The following is an 18201-nucleotide window of genomic DNA, read 5'->3' as shown; positions in this document are numbered from 1 at the left end:
GATGGTGATGTTGCAGAGCATGTATGGTCAGGGAAAGATGTTTCCTACAGGCATTTGAGAGTGTTTGGTTGTCGTGCATTTGCACATGTTCCAGATAATGAGAGGTCCAAGCTAGATGGTAAGTCTAAAGAATGTATTTTTCTTGGTTACTCACATGATCAGTTTGGTTACAGGCTTTGGGATCCAGAAAAGCAGAAGGTGTTCAGGAGTAGAGATGTGGTCTTCTTTGAGGATCAAACCTTTGAGGATTTGAAGAAGAAGGCACCAGCCAAGACTTCTGTAGAAGGATTAGCAGATTGTGACCCAGTTATTCCTCCAGTATATCAGGGTGATGGGGGAGATGTGCAGGAAAATAATGTAGAGCCTGATATTGATTTACCTGCAGGACATGTTGAGCAAGAAGAAGTAGGAGAGCAAGTTCCCACATAACCTCAATTGAGAAGATCTTCTAGACAACGTCAACCTTCCAGAAGATACTCTACAAATGAGTATGTGATGCTTACTGATGCAGGTGAACCAGAGAGTTACCAGGAAGCAGTTGAGAGTGAGCAGAAAGAGAAGTGGTTAGTTGCTATGCAGGAAGAGATGGATGCTCTTCAGAAGAACCACACTTATGATTTGGTGCTGCTACCAAATGGAATGAAGGCCTTGAAGAACAAGTGGGTTTTTAGGTTGAAGACTCAAGAATATTGTTATCAACCAAAGTACAAAGCTAGATTGGTTGTGAAAGGCTTTAGTCAAAAGAAAGGTATTGACTTTGAAGAGATATTTTCTCCTGTTGTTAAAATGTCTTCTATTCATGTTGCTCTTGGTATTGCTGCTAGCCAGGACTTGGAGGTTGAGCAGTTAGATGTGAAGACAGCTTTCCTTCATGGTGATTTGGAGGAGGAAATTTATATGGAGCAACCAGAAGGCTTCAAAGTCAAAGGTAAAGATAATTTTGTATGCAAGTTGAAGAAGAGCTTGTATGGGCTAAAGCAAGCTCCAAGACAGTGGTACAGAAAGTTTGATTCATTTATGACAGAAAATGGATACAAAAGAACGGCTTCAGATCATTGTGTGTACATCAAATGGTTTGGTGAGAATTTTATTATTCTCTTACTTTATGTTGATGACATACTTATTCTTGGAAAAGATATGTCTAAAATTGACAGGTTGAAGAAGGAACTGAGTGAGTCTTTTGCAATGAAGGACATGGGGCCAGCAAAGCAAATACTAGGCATGCAGATTTCTCGTGACAGGAAAAACAAGAAGATTTGGTTGTCACAGGAGAAATACATCGAGAAGGTATTGGAAAGATTTAGTATGAGCAATGCTAAGCCAGTTGGTTCTCCTCTTGCAGGTCACTTCAAGTTGTGCTCAGAACAGAGTCCGTCAAGTGATGAGGAGAAGGAGAAAATGCAAAAGGTTCCTTATGCTTCAGCAGTTGGAAGTTAAATGTATGCAATGGTATGTACGAGGCCGGACATCGCATATGCAGTGGGTGTTACTAGTAGATTTCTTGCAAATCCAGGCAAAGAGCACTGGGCAGTAGTGAAGTGGATTTTTAGATATCTCAGAGGGAGCTCTAAGGTTTGTTTAAGCTTTGGAGGTGGACCACCTGCGTTAACAGGTTACACAGATGCAGATATGGCAAGAGATATAGATACGAGGAAGTCTACTTCAGGTTATGTACTTACTTTTGCAGGGGGAGCTGTGTCATGGCAATCCAGGTTACAAAGGTGTATTGCTCTCTCCACCACAGAAGCAGAATATATTGCTGCTACAGAGGTATGCAAAGAAATGTTATGGATGAAAGAATTCTTACAAGAATTGGGGCTGAAACAGGAAAATTATGTGATGCATTGTGACAACCAGAGTGTCATCCATTTGTGTAAGAACCCAATGTTTCATTCCAAGTCAAAGCATATAGATGTCAGATACCACTGGATTCGAAATGTATTTGAAGAGAAGCAGTTGCAGCTTCAGAAAATTCATACAGATGACAACGGAGCAGACATGTTGACGAAGACCTTAACAAAAGAAAGACAGGAGATATGCCGACAGTTGGTCGGTATGGCTTCACATTGAGGAGTCATGGGACAGCCTCCCTTATGGGCTGAAGGGGGAGGTTGTTGGGCTGATGGCCCATATTCAGCCCATGTGGGCTTTATCAGCCCACAGCTCACACCCCCTCTTAACCTAACCCTAATTAAGATTAGGGGGGTGTGGTGGCTGCGTTTTAGAGGCAGATTAAAGCTATAAAAAGGCAGCAACGAGGCAGATCTTTGTAGCGACGAGATTCCAAAGAGAAGAAGGAGAACAAGGCAGAAGAGGAAGAGAAAGAAAGGGAAGAAGACAAGGACAACGTAGAGAGACTGTTCACAATCATCTAGCAGTGTTCTCATCTCAGGTTAGATCAAATCTACAGTAGGCTCTTGCTGTGATTACTTGGGAGGTTTTAGATATTGTGGGCAGTAACGTGATCCTTGTATCCCAGTTATTCTCTTGTGGTTGTTGCTTGGGTTTTGGGCAAGAGATTGAGATTTGTATATTCATTATTCTCATAGTGGATTATCTCTAGTTTGCCCCGTGGTTTTTACCCTTCACATTGAAGGGGTTTTCCACGTATATCTTGGTGTTCTGTTTGATTGTGTTTCCATTTTATTCCGCTGCGTATTTTGGTCTTCTAGTATTTGTTCCTATACAAAGGTTATTCCTGTTTATATCCCCATCATCTGATAGATATTTCTCATGTGTTACTTGTATATCTTTCCACTACCACATGAATGTCACACATTATAACAAAGTCAATATCGACTACTTTGAGCATGATGGGAAGAAGATCAACTTGGTCCTCGCACCCCATAACGAGATTAGAGTTAGCACCTCTACGAGAATAGTTTTAATAGCTGCACCTGCATCATAGTCTTTGTATATTTTGAAGTTTGGCTCTTTTATTACCGAGCCAAAAGACTTACAATTGCTTTTATTTTAGTAGCTATATAAACTCTCTTTAAATTTCAAACCAAGTTACTCCCTTATGTCCAAAAAATCTTTTAAATATTTTCTAACATCCGATGTATGATATTCAATATGCTATTGACTTAATTCTATTAGAAAATTTGATTAGAGCATCACATGCATAGCGAAAGAACATAAAACAAAAATCATATATTTTCTAAAAAAAAATTCGTCATCGTGCCAAGATTGGTGTGCAAAACAAAATGCAAAACCGAAAACCATGTATATTAAAGTAGATTTGTTACCTAGAGAGATCGTATATCCCTGAAAAATCTTAAATCTATAGGAGTGGATGAAGGATGTCAACTGTCATCCTCTCTAGCGGTAATCCACATAGTAGATGCGATGAAGATGTTCCTCAAATTGCTGCACGATTTTTCTCTTCATGCGCACCACGTGATCAAGAAGGGGTCGACCCTTCTGCTATCCACATGCCCTCGATTGGGGTTGTCGGCTGAGGTGGAAAGGAGAGAGAGAAGAATAGGAGGGACAGCTAAGAGGTGACTAGCCTATGCCACCTTTTGGCCCCTCCTATTTATAGAGGTTTATACTACTTAACCCTAATGGATTCTGCCACATTAGATATTGGATCTATATCCAATTACCTAAGCCTCTTGGATTATTGGATTTCTACCTAATAATCTTTTATTAGATCTTATCCACAAGATCTAATAATTCATGAGCTTATTGTATGTCCAATAAGATAGGGGCTTCAGCGAATATTTTATTTTTGAATCTCTACTCGTTACAATATCTATCATATATGTGTGATTCTCTAGGCCCAATATCGAGATAGTTGTGGGTCATATATGTCAGAACTCCTTCTGACTTAGTGAATTATTATGCACTCGACTCATCGATTATTGACGTATTAGTCCACTACTTGTCAGAACTCTTTCCCTCGTATTATTACTAGGCACGATTCCATCTTTGTTATTATTGATCAATTTTCAAAGATAATATACTTTATCTCTTACTCTAAAACATTTGATGTCTCTCAACTAAGCTATTCTTTAAAAAGGTTATTAGGTTGCACGATCTTCCTAATTTCATTGAATCTAATAGTGATGTACGCTTTGTCAACTATTTTTAGAAGCTCCTATAAAAATTATTATAGACTAAAGTTTGATTTTTCTCAATATATAATCCTTAGACTTATGGTAAATGGTCAATAGGTCATTAGGTAACCTACATCAATGTTTGGTAAGGGATCACATAACTAATTAGGATATGGTACTATACATAGTCAAGTTCGCATTTAATAGAGTTATCATTCACTCAACTGGTTTTAGTCTATTTCAGATTATCTTTGACTATCAACCTAAAAAACCTATTGATTTTGTCTTTCTCACTACCTATATTCATCCATCAGACAGAATCTTTTACTAACCATATTAGTTGCATGATAAGATAAATGAAATATTACCATAAATAATGAATTATATATGTCAACAACAGATATGTATCATAGGTATCCATCATTTCATAAGGGAGAGCAAGTAATGATAAGGATTCGAGTTGAGAGATATTCCATTATGACCATAAAAAATTTATAAATCATAAGCATAGGTCCTTATAAGAAGATACTACAAAGGGTTAGTGATCATATTTGTGTCCTTAAGCTACCGGAACTTATCATCTTACGTGAATTAATGGGGCCTACGTTTGAGATTTTTTCTAGCATATAGTAATGATAAGTTATGATTGATAACTTATGAATTCTAGAGTTCCCTCCATACTTTATGAATTTCGGAAGCAAAGCTATGTCTGATAAACCCCAACCTTGTATACTAATATCTAAGTTTTTATTTAATGAAGGTGAATTTTTTTTCACATAGGGAGAGTTAATATGGATCATAATACCATCACTTCATTATGATAATCCAAGAGGACACAGGAAGCTCTAGATCATTACATTAGAGCCATATGCGCCTAAATGCCCATAGAGAGTTCATCTTATATTTATTTTATTTTCTTATTAGATTATAGTAGAATTTAAACATGAGCCACATGTATTGAGTTTTGGGCTTGAGCTTATATAAGGTCACTAAGGAAAATGTCATGCTCATATCTTAAAATAGTATAAGATCTTGGAGTAGACACATGTCTATGTGGTAGAGGATCTTGGAGTGGACATATGTCACTATGAATCCCTAACTCCTCTTTTAGAATGAAGTATATGATATTTATACAATGATGGGACGCTTGTCTCCATCTTATGAATCTCTACCCACCACTTTTCTAGGAGGTATGTATCATTTATTAAAGGGTAGACACTTATCTCTATCCTATGGTTCCCTACCCACTTCTTTTCTAGAAAGGGGTTCTGTGACACTCATCCGAGGGACATATATCTTTAAAAATATTTGAAACTTATATTTTAGAATTAATAAATAACTGAATAACTGAGATTTAGTAGCCACTAAGAATCTTAGGTGAGATGCTTAAGTGAGGAGAGGGTCTCAAGGGTGAGAGACCCTACTCAGCTGTTTAAGGTAGTGATAAGTCAACATTTGATCGTTATTGGTGTGAACTTATAAGCTCACGAGGAACTATCCACTTTAGGCATGCTCATACAATTTTGCTTTTTCGAGACTCGTGAGACTCGTGAGCCCTAAAAAATGCTTTTAAAAGTAAGGATGATCCGAGGAACTTATAAAGCCTTGGTTCTTCTCTTAAGGAAGCATGCTCACACAATTTTATCCTTTCAAGACTCATAAGAGTAAGGATGACCCGGGAGACTTATAAACTATTGGTTCCCCTACTCCTCAACCAATATGAGACTAAATATCATTATCCAGCATAAATGTTCTATGTCTTAGAAATTTAAGTGATGTGTTAATTCGAGAACTATGATTAATTCAATCTCTTGTATCTTATTTAGGACTAGCTCTTGACATACTTCATTATCGACCATTCTACCTAGAGTGAATATCATAATCCTTTTATTTTTCTTTACATAATTTTTTAATACTTACTTATGTTTATTAAATTATTATCTAAACTAATAAAAATAATTACATTATAATTAAAAATTAAATATATTTTCTTATTGCTACTATTTATCTTTTCTAAATTCTTTTACATCATCATCTCTTAATATTCTTTTTCTATTATGCTCACCACTCACCCCCTCCATCAAGCATCTTGTATCTTGAGGCTAGTAATATTCAAGATGGCTTATACGTTATTGCTATTTTTGATGGCCCCTATAACGTTATCATGGAATCAGACTTGCAAGTTCTCATGGACACTATATGCTAGTCATAGGTGCCCAACAAGCCAATCATATGAGTGATGACACGTGTGACTTGACATACAATCTTTTTGCTTATTATATTTGGCATTTATCACTTTATATTGACTATTGCATATATGCATTTACATATTGTGATATCCTTGGATCTGTGAAATGAAAATCAGATCGTGATGAGATCACGATAATGAGACCGTTTCACTTTCAAACACAGATCCTAAATAATCTCGGTCATAAGTTACTAGAGAGGGACACCGAGATAACCGGACAAACCGGTGTATTATATACCCGTCCATATGATGGATGAATCTGGTCTCATAGCTGCTTGTGTAGGGACACTAGGGATACAATATAGGTGCTCATTGGAGAATGAGTTCATTAATTGATCGGCTTATGGAACGTTGGATGGTTGATGATGCCTTTTTGTCAAACAACGATTCCGTAGTCCCAATGGTGTATCTGGTCCTTAGACTCGAGACACTAAGGATGTCCTGTATGAATGCTCTATTATTTGATACCAGACTTATAGGTTTGGATGTCCTAGATCTAGTATAACCAGTCATCGAGAGTGACAGTCAACCTTACGAGGGCTATTGAGTATCGATAGAGGATCATCCACTCTCGATGTCATGAGAAGAATATCTCATGTATTCTTGCTCAGATAAATCTCTAGCCAAGGTCATTCAGATTGAGAGAGAAAGAGTTCTCCGGGAGAATCCGATTAGAGTAAGACTCAAATAGAAACTGTATAGGTTTGACAGCACCATGCCCGGTATACGGTCTCTAGGATATTAGATAGATGATGGACTATAGGTACATGGTAACTGAGGACAGACAGGTTCAATGAATTGGATTCCCCTGTATCGTCTTGGGACTACGGCGTAGTGGCCTAGTACATCCACAGTTGATGAGTCAAGTGAATTATTATGGAGATAATAATTCACTGAGCCAAAAGGAGTTCTAACATGTATGACTCACGGCCAGCTCGATATTGGGCCTAGAGGGTCACACACATATGATAGGCATTGCGATGAGTAGAGGTTCATATATGAGATCTTTGTCGGAGCCCATATCTTATTGGATATCCAATAAGCCCCCGAATTATTGGATCCCATGGATGAAATCCAATAAAAGCCCATGAGAGATTATTGGATAGAGATCCACTAATCTAATAGGCTTGAATAGTTGGATGAAGATCCAATACCCAATAAGGGAGGATCCATTAGGGTTAAGTTGATAGGAGACCTTTATAAATAGAAGGGATTCAGTGGTTCATAGGCTAGTAGAGTCTTTGTTTGCCTCTCATATTCTCCTCCCCCCTCTCTACCTCAAAGTAGGCCTGAAGTTTTGAGGAGTGTCGTCGCAGCTCTACTATATGAATCACTACTAGAAAGGAGGGCGCTTGACCTCTTTCACCCTCTCCTAGAGATCTACAAGAATTTATGGATAAATGATCTCCGTATATAACACAATCTACTTTATATACAGTTTTAAGTTTCGTGGATTTTTGCGCACCAATCTTCAGACAATGACGAACAAATCTTTGAGAAATTGAGGATTTTGTTTTATATTCTTCTATTGCACATGTGATGTCACCCCCAAGATTTTTCAACACTATGAACCATAAACTGTAGGGAAATCTAGGGGCGACATTACATGCGTAATGGAAGAACAGAAAACAAAAACTTCAAATTTTCCAAAAAGTTATTCGTCGTTGTGTAAAGATTGGTGCGCAAAATCCATGAAACTTAAAACCACGTGTGAAATAGTTATATTACATAAGGAGATCGTATATCTCTGAATCTTTATAGATCTATAGGAGAGGGTGAAGAAGGTCAAACGTCATTTTCTCTAGCGGTGATCCACATAGCAAGGCTACGACGATGCTCTTCAAGTCTCCAGGCCTGGTATCTAAGGAGGAGAAGGGAAAAAGAGAATCTGAGGTGGAAACTAAGAGAACCTCTAGCATATGAGCCTTTAGTTCCATCTTATTTATAGAGATCCCCTGTCAACTTAACCCTAATAGTTCTTACCATATTGGGTATTGGATCTCCATCCAACTATCCAAGTCTCCTAGATTAGTGTATCTATATCCAATAATCTCTCATTGGATCTCATCCATATGATCTAATAATTTAGGGGTTTATTGGATACAAATAAGATAGAGGCTCCGACGGAGATCTCATATTCGAACCTCTATTCGTCGCAATGCCTACCATATGGTATGACACTCTAGGCCCAATATTGAGCTAGCCATAAGTCATACCTATTAGAACTCCTTCTAGCTCAGTGAATTATTATCTTCATAATAATTCACTCGACTCATTGACTACGAACATACTAGGTTACTACGCCGCAATCCCCAGACGATATAGAGAAATCCAATCCATTAGACTTGTCTGTCCTTAGTTACCATATATTTATAGTCTCTCATTTATCTAATATCACAAAAATCATATACCGAGTATGGTACTGTCAGGCCCATACAATTTCTACTCGAGTCTCGCTCTAATCAGATTCTCTCGGAGAACTCTTTCTCTCTTTATCTGAATGACCCTAGATAGGGATTTGTCTTAGCAATAACACATTAGATATTCTTCTTATGACATAGAGAGTGAATGATCCTCAATATTTGGAACTACCAAACCTATAAGTTCAGTATCAAAGAGTGAAGTACTCATACAAGACATCCTTAGTGTCTCAAGTTTAAGAATCAAATACACCACTCGGATGATAGAATCGTTGTTTGATAATAAGACATCATCAATCATCTAATATTTCGTGAGTGGATCAATCAGTGAATTCATTCTCTAATGAGCACTTGCATTATATCCCTAGTGTCCCCATACGAGCAACTATGAGATCAATTGCCTCTATGGATGAGTATATAGTACATCAATCTGTTCGGTTATCTCGATGTCCCTCTTGAGTAACCTATGACCATGATTATTTAAGGTCTGTGTCAATCTCATTATTTTCATTGCACTAATCCATTATATATATATATATATATATATATATATATATATATATGTAACAAGTAATATAAAGTGATAAAATATCAAATAATATAATAAGTAAAAAGATTGTCATACATGTCATCATTCATGTGATAGACTTGCAGGGTACCTACGACTAGTATAAACATACTCCGTCTTAGATCTTATTTTATGTTAATCAAACTATTTGGGAGTTATTTGAGTAATTCAATTCATTTGCTGTCGCACATATATTCCTACGAGGGAATTGAGTTGCAGATTGACGGCACAAGCTAACTTTTCGTGGCATGAAACTTCCCCACACTATTACGCATATTAGTTCCTTCTTAAAGTCATATTTAGTGTTAATTTCTTAATAAACACAAGCTATTTATAAGGAATTCATCAAACTATATACATATATATATATATATATATATATATATATATATATATATATATATATATCAATCTAATTCACAATTAATTTTTAACATGATATAAACGCGGCATGATAATGTTCCACCAAAATGCACCCCCATGTTTCAAAGAGCCCAAAATTTGCTTTCCTAAGTAGCCGATTGATTTAGACATTATAGATCATCGATCATGTGAAAACATTAGCACGAGTAAGTAGCAAGCACATCAATATGTCGACTTTAATCAATCATCCACTTTCATTATATCTCTATGATTTTTCTTTTGATATTAATTAGTTGATTCGATCGGAGACTTTCTAAAATAAAATTTAAAAGAGTCTTGGGCTTGTTTGATCCACCACAAGAATAAGCATGTTTTATGCTATCTATATCTATCATGAATTCTCTGAAAGAGTAGGAATCATTTAAAATGGACAATCACCGAACCTAAAGGTTCATAATCTCCCCCAAACCCCTTCTTTATTGAGAATCGGATAGTTTTACTTTATTACAACCACTCATATTCCTTCTCATCTCATCTTGAAATATTAGACTATGTTGGGCTGGCAGCCCAAAGTGGGTTTAACCCATGGTGGGCTTTATCAGCCCACAGCCCACACCCCCTCTTAATCTAACCCTAATTAAGATAGGGGGGTGTGGTGGCTGCGTTTTAGAGGCAGATTAAAGCTATAAAAAGGCAGCAACGAGGCAGATCTTTGGAGCCACGAGATTCCAAAGAGAAGAAGGAGAACAAGGCAGAAAAGGAAGAGAAAGAAAGGGAAGAAGACAAGGACAACGTAGAGAGACTGTTCACAATCATCTAGCAGTGTTCTCATCTTAGGTTAGATCAAATCTATAGTAGACTCTTGCTGTGATTACTTGGGGAGGTTTTAGATATTGTGGGCAGTGACGTGATCCTTGTATCCTAGTTATTCTCTTGTGGTTGTTGCTAGGGTTTTGGGGTAAGAGATTGAGATTTGTACATTCATTATTCTCATAGTGGATTATCTCTAGTTTGCCCCGTGGTTTTTACCCTTCACATTGAAGGGGTTTTCCACGTATATCTTGGTGTTCTGTTTGATTGTGTTTCCATTTTATTCCGCTGCGTATTTTGGTCTTCTAGTATTTGTTCCTATACAAAGGTTATTCCTGTTTATATCCCCATCAACTGGTATCAGAGCAGGGTTTTGGTGATTTAATTTTTTTGTATTTGAACATGGAGGCCAGTAATATTTCTTGTATGATTAGTTTGAATGGAAATAATTGGATGATATGGAAACCAAGAATGAAAGATCTCTTATATTGCAAAGATTTGTATGGACCTTTGCAAGGGGATAGTGCAAAACCTACAACTATGACAGATGATGAGTGGAAGAGGTTAGATCGAAAAACAATTGGGTTTATTAGACAGTGGTTTGATGATAGTGTCTTTCACCATGTTTCTACTGAAATTTCTACATATTCTCTTTGGAAAAAATTGGAAAGTCTCTATGAAAGAAAAACAGCTGGCAACAAAGCTTTTTTGATCAGAAAACTTGTGAACCTAAAATATAGAGAGGGTGCTTCTATTGCTGAGCATTTGAATTGATCAGTTCACGTATGGGTAGGAGCAAGTCAAGATCAAGAAAAGATATTGTTTGCTATAACTGTGGTGAGAAAGGACATTACAAGAACCAATGTAAGCAACCTAAGAAGAACAAGAAAAAGGGAAAAGAAGTGGAGTCTACAGAGTCAAAGGATAATACTACAGCTACAGTGCAGAGTGGTGATTATTTGATTTTGTCTCCATCTGATGATATTTTTTCTTGTGTGTGTCAGGATCTTGAGTGGGTGATTGACACAGGTGCTTCTTATCATGCTACACCTCGGAGAGAGTTTTTTGCTACATACAGGTCTGGAAACTTTGGTGTTGTCAAGATGAGCAACTATGGCACAGCAGACATCATTGGCATGGGTGATATCCATTTAAAGACCAACCTTGGCTGCAAGTTGGTACTTAAGGATGTGAGGCATGTGGTTGACTTGAGGCTGAATTTAATTTCAGTTGGAAGACTAGATGATGAAGAGTATGAAAGCAGATTTCACAGAGGACAATGGAAGCTCAGTAAGGGTTCTCTTGTTATAGCTAGTGGAAAGAAATGTCATACTTTGTACAGGTTGCAGGCTAAAGCTTATGGTGAGCAGTTAAATGCTACAGAGAAAGACTTCAGTATGGAGTTGTGGCATAGGCGATTGGGACACATGAGCGAGAAGGGGCTGCAAGCTCTTTCCAAAAGAGAGGTATTACCAGATCTCAGAGGTATACATCTGAACCCTTGTATTGATTGTTTAGCTGGTAAATAACATAGAGTTTCATTTGCTAGTGCTGCTTTGTCTAGAAAAATGCATGCCTTAGACCGTGTTTATACAGATGTATGTGGTCCTTTGAGGACAAAAACTCCTGGTGGATCTGTTGATGTTCTTGGTATAAGTGGTGCACTTTATTTTGTCACTTTTATAGATGATTTTTCGAAGAAAGTTTGGGCCTATGCTTTGAAGACCAAAGATCAGGTTATTAATGTCTTCAAAGAGTTTCATGCCAGGGTTGAAAGGGAGACAGAAAGGAAATTGAAATGCATAAGATCAGATAATGGTGGTGAGTATACAGGATTGTTTAATGACTATTGCAGGTCACATGGGATCCAACATGAGATGACAGTTCCTGGTACACCTCAGCATAATGCAATTGTAGAGAGGATGAACCGCACCATGGAAAAGATCAGATGTATGCTTTCACAGGCCAAGCTACCCAAAAGGTTTTGGGATGAGGCTTTGAGGACTGCAGTTGATGTGATCAACTTATCACCATGTACAGCCCTAGATGGTGATATTGCAGAGCACGTATGGTCAGAGAAAGATGTTTCCTACAGGCATTTGAGAGTATTTGGTTGTCGTGCATTTGCACATATTCCAGATAATGAGAGGTCCAAGCTGGATGGTAAGTCTAAAGAATGTATTTTTCTTGGTTACTCACATGATCAGTTTGGTTACAGGCTTTGGGATCCAGAAAAGCAGAAGGTGTTCAAGAGCAGAGATGTGGTCTTCTTTGAGGATCAAACCTTTGAGGATTTGAAGAAGAAGGCACCAGCCAAGACTTCTACAGAAGGATTAGCAGATTGTGACCCAGTTATTCCTCCAGTATATCAGGGTGATGGGGGAGATGTGCAGGAAAATAATGTCGAGTCTGATGTTGATTTACTTGCAGGACATGTTGAGCAAGAAGAAAGACAGGAGATATGCCGATAGTTGATCGGCATGACTTCACATTGAGGAGTCATGGGACAGCCTCCCTTATGGGCTGAAGGGGGAGGTTGTTGGGCTGGCAGCCCAAAGTGGGTTCAGCCCATGGTGGGCTTTATCAGCCCACAGCCCACACCCCCTCTTAACCTAACCCTAATTAAGATTAGGGGGTGTGGTGGCTGCGTTTTAGAGGCAAATTAAAGCTATAAAAAGGCAGCAACGAGACAGATCTTTGGAGCCACGAGATTCCAAAGAGAAGAAGGAGAACAAGGCAGAAAAGGAAGAGAAAGAAAGGGAAGAAGACAAGGACAACGCAGAGAGACTGTTCACAATCATCTAGCAGTGTTCTCATCTCAAGTTAGATCAAATCTATAGTAGACTCTTGCTGTGATTACTTGGGGAGGTTTTAGATATTGTGGGCAGTGACGTGATCCTTGTATCCCAGTTATTCTCTTGTGGTTGTTGCTAGGGTTTTGGGCAAGAGATTGAGATTTGTACATTCATTATTCTCATAGTGGATTATCTCTAGTTTGCCCCGTGGTTTTTACCTTTCACATTGAAGAGGTTTTCCACGTATATCTTGGTGTTCTGTTTGATTGTGTTTCCATTTTATTCCGCTGTGTATTTTGGTCTTCTAGTATTTGTTCCTATACAAAGGTTATTCCTGTTTATATCCCCATCAGATTACTCATTCTCAATCAGAATGTTTAGGGGATTCTTATAAAAGAACACAATTTTAAAAATTATGATTTGATTTGTTTATAAATATCTTTGATAAGGGAGAATACGAGGAATACTTTAAATACTCTTAACTTTGTTATTATTATGATTTAAGATTTTGAAAGAGGATGGGAAAAAATATAAATTCTTCGATATTTAGTGAGAAAATATTTAAGTGTGGATAATTCAAGAGGATTGTAATTGATTATATATTTATCAAAATAATTAAGTATTAAAATTAATTTAATGGAGGTGAAGAGTTTAATTTTTAGATAAAAATCATCAAATAAAATCTTAGTTTAATTTTTTTAGTATATTTTTTTATTATTAATCACAAACAAATATTAATCGGATGATGTGATCACGGAAGACAGACCAATCAGATCACCATCGATTTCCAGCCGGCCCGAGTGCCGTCGCATGCATTTGATAGGTCCAGCATCACACCTCCGTGCACGTGGCGTGTCCCGCATCCCCATCCCCAACCCCACTTTCCGAGGCGGAACCCACAGCGCAAGACTTGTCGCCGTTTCGATCGGCGATGGCCCGGCTCCAAGCTGGTAGGATCACCACGTCCGCCGACCACGCCTTCCCCATCGCCAAAGTAGGGTTTCCTAGGGCGGTGGTCGGCTGCTTGATTCCCCCCCTCCCCTCGTTGGCGTGGGCTTCCGCAGCAAAAGTTTCCCGCAGCCAGCTCAGGAAAAAATTGTAGTACGCCCCCCTTTTCTTAGTCCACTCGTAAGCAAGCGGCATCTTCAGCAGCAGCACGAGGCATCAAAGTCCAAAGGTGCCTTTCGCGTTCTCTCTCCTCCGCCCACCTTCCTTCAATCAATACTTGTTCGCCAGATATGGCCCCCTCTTCTGCTACTCCTCCATTATTTTAAGCCTCGATAACTGATACCAATTGCCCACCTAACACCGATTCAATCTGATTCAGTAGGTTTTTACCTTTGTTTTAATTGTGGAGAAATCATAATTTCATGTATGCCGTCTATCAAAAACAAAAATAAATCTCTCGTATTTTAGGATCAAATTTTACATAATATATTGTAATGGGCGAAAAAAGGGATAAATTCATGTGTTTTTTCTTCTTTCAAAAGACACCTTTTTTATACTGCCCAAAGGCAGTTATATTATTTACACTATCAATTATATTATTTTTAAAATAGATTTATAGTATTTTTAATATTTTAACCTATTAAAAAATATAATTGAGATAAATTAACTCAAAACTCAATAAAAATATGTTCTTATGTAAAAATATGATTTCAAATAAATGGCTTAGGAATAATAACAACTAGATATTAAGTGAGTTGTAATATCTTTGGATAGTTTTATAATATTTTTAAAAACATTGTCAATTTATTTTAAAAATTAATTATAGCAGAGAAATTGGATCGATTCACCCTATAAGACTTGTTGTAAGGATATTCTTAGAAATATGATGAAAGGAATATAAGTTAAAAAAATAAAAAAGGAACCTTAATGCTGAGAATTTTTCAAAAAAATAATTTTTCGGAAAAAATGGATAGAAATAATGAAATAGCATGGAATTTGTTAATGACCTTAATCGCATCATAAGGGGACATGGGCCCAAAGTGATCCCAGACCAGAGCAGCCCAGGTAAGTATCACCACCTTCTTCGACGAGAGATCTCACCGCCCATCATCCAACGGCGATAAATCGAGCTGGTCGCGCTGGTCTAACAGACCCCTCCTGCCGTCCGTCTTTCCATATCATTCATTTCCTTTTATAGCGGTCACAGCTATATATATTGAGAGAGAGAGAGAGAGAGAGAGAGAGGCGAGAGAGGGAGAGGGAGAGGGAGAGGCAGTCAATAGCAGCCTTTAATATTCTGTCCCTCTTTTTCCTTCTCTTTCGTCGCTCGCACGAATTTCTCAAACGCCGGATCTTCTTCCTCCTGATTCTCCGACGGTCTTTATCGTGTGTGTCGGAGTTTGTTCAGGTGCTCGATCGTCATTTTCTCACTAGCAGGTACTTTCTCGCTTCCTGTCATCACTGTAGGTGGACGCGAGTTATGTGATTGGAACTGCATGTTGATTCGTATGTTTCATCCTTGATCCTTGATCTGGATCGATTGTTTGTTGAGTCGGGGAACCCAATTTTTTTCTCGTTTCTTTTGTTTTCTGATCGATTGCCTTTCTCTCGTGTCTTGCTTGTTTGAGTTCGAATTTGTGTTTTCTTTTCTGGAATTATATGCATCGCGTTGTTGGATCGGTGGGGCACGGGAATGGCTTATGTGAGAAACTTGGTTGGTCCTTGTGAAGTTTATAAAACCTGCTGATGTGCACACTCGAGGATTACCGATTCAGCTGCCGGAGTTCTGGAACATGATCCACGAGTGAAGGGTCAAGGATTCGTTCTTGTTCTGGTTGTCGTACGTTTATGACTAGTTTGATTCGATCTTAAGACAATTGTCATTGTTGATGGCGATTGCGGAATGTGTGAAACAAGATTCGCAAACAAGGACAAAAAGATTCAACGATGTCTTTTTCCTATGCATTTTAGTTTGTCGATCTGATTCTCTGGACGTTTCTTGTCATCTTGCCGATAGCTGATGATTTGATTTTCTGCACATTCATTTTCGTTTTACTGATATCTTAAAAGATTCTTAAACATGATTCACAAACAAAAACTAAAAGATGCGATGCTTTTCTTTATTTTCTTGTTTTATACTTGTGCTCAGTTTAATTTGGACTTCATGACACAGTTCTATGGTAACTTTTTTAATTGACTGTTCAGTGTTGTAAAAGGTGTAGGAATGCAAAATTATACTTTCAATCTCTAATGCTAGTGCATACCTTTGATGCTGTTGATACATTTTAGTGCTTCTAAATTAAACAAGTATACGTTCTGGCACTTTTGCTTCTGGCTATGTAAATGATGATAAGTCATTTAGAATTCTACTAAAATATAGGCACATGTTGAATAAATAAATTGGTGCTATATTAAACTAAGCCAAGATAACTTTTGACTTCGTAAACTGCATTCTAACTGATGTTTGATGTGTTCTAAATAACTTTCTTCAGGAATGAAAGTAGATGAGAGTTATTCTTTTACTATTTTTGAGGGTGTCAGATGTCTATTGTGACTTGCCTTGTCATTGGTGTCTCTGTGATGGGTATGTCTTTGACGAGCAGAACTAGGGGTAAAGTTATAGAGGAAGAGTAATCAATCAAAAGAGGGCAGAGAAAGAGGAAGAGGATGGGTGAAAAGGCCTGATAAATGACACCCAACATGCTGGTGGTGGATTGCCATGGCAATAAAAAATAGTAAGGAGGAGAGAGAGAATGAAGGGAGGGAGAGGGAGAGGGATGCATCCTGAGATATATAACAATAGTTTAATATACCACAGCCATGGCCTGCCTGCTCAAGCATAGTAAAAAGAGGATGGAGTGAGGAAGGAAGAAGAAAAAAGAAAGAGAGTGAGAGAGGATGAGAGGGAGAGGAGAGGAAGGTGGAGTACTCCTATGTTTGACCGCAACAAGAGATGTTGGTTTCCTAACAGGGATTGAGAACAATTTTATGTGCCTAATAAGATTTTCCAACTATTTGTTTTCTGGAACAACTTCTGCTTTATCTCTGAAAACTGAAACAAAAAACTTTGGAAGTCAAATAAATGTTATTTTTCTTGTTCTTAAGATGGGAAAATAGTTTTTAAGAAGTTGGCCAAACAAGGATAATATAACCGAACATCTGATCGAAACGATTTGTAAGGGTTAATCTCCATATAACATTGGTACAGTTAGTCATTGTTTACTGATTTCCACATGGGTTTAAGATCTCGATGAAGCATTAGTCTTCTACTTGTAGGATCTTAATCTACTAACAATTTACTAGTTGTCTTATAAGCACTACATCCAATGGTTGCTTTATTCATAGCCCCACACTATTATTCAACCATTTAGTTCTCTGCAGGCAATTGAATTCAATAGTAAGTTCCAACAGAAGGATCTTATGGGCAGAATATGCAGATTGTTGATGCTTGACTAGAAATTTATTCACCCTGCTTGTTTGATCACCTTTCTCTAGACTTGTTGAAATTTTCTATCAAGTACCTCAAGTTGATCATAAGGTTATTATAAAATTTCTAAATTGAAATAATTCTTTTGTCTACCTTCAAAAAACATCAGCGGATTTGTCCTCCTGAATTTTCAAATTGTTATTATACCCTCCAAAACCTGAACTCCTTGCAAGAGTATCCTTGCTGTTAAAATAAGGACTCATAGTGATGGAATGCTTTACTGCCTCTTCAAATGACTTGTCAAATGCCTAGATTATCCTTTACACTACTGCACGTCCAGATATGCCCAACAATTAATATTTTAAAAGCATTTATTATTGTTAGATTTGACTAAATACAGTGTTCCGTTTCAAGATTATTAATTTTATTGTATTCAATGGTATCAGACAGTAGAAATCAGTAGGTTCGCCAGTGACTTGTATATGACAAGATTTAACTTGTATATGACAAGATTTAAATCCTTGACTAAATATTTGAAAGGTACTTATTATAAAATGATAT

The 18201-nt window shown here is 37.5% G+C and overlaps 1 protein-coding gene across 2 annotated transcripts in view; it reads left to right on the top strand.

Annotated features, from left to right (window-relative positions):
• The first annotated feature begins 14184 nt into the window (after positions 1 to 14184).
• The window catches only part of LOC103970523 (villin-2), a 34878-nt gene continuing 30861 nt past the window's right edge, over positions 14185 to 18201 (top strand). Inside the window, exon 1 of one of the 2 annotated variants that reach the window (XM_065089332.1) lies at positions 14185 to 14442. The gene's annotated coding sequence lies outside the window, so the exon portion shown is untranslated. Of the gene's footprint in view, positions 14443 to 15439; positions 15651 to 18201 lie in introns of those variants that run through there. The other variant, XM_009384325.3, reaches the window with a different exon arrangement.

The sequence above is a fragment of the Musa acuminata genome, chromosome BXJ1-11 (assembly GCF_036884655.1).
Source record: "Musa acuminata AAA Group cultivar baxijiao chromosome BXJ1-11, Cavendish_Baxijiao_AAA, whole genome shotgun sequence".
In the NCBI taxonomy this organism is placed as follows: Eukaryota; Viridiplantae; Streptophyta; class Magnoliopsida; order Zingiberales; family Musaceae; genus Musa; species Musa acuminata.
Note: the sequence above shows the minus strand (reverse complement) of the source record. Positions and strands in the feature narration are given on the sequence as shown.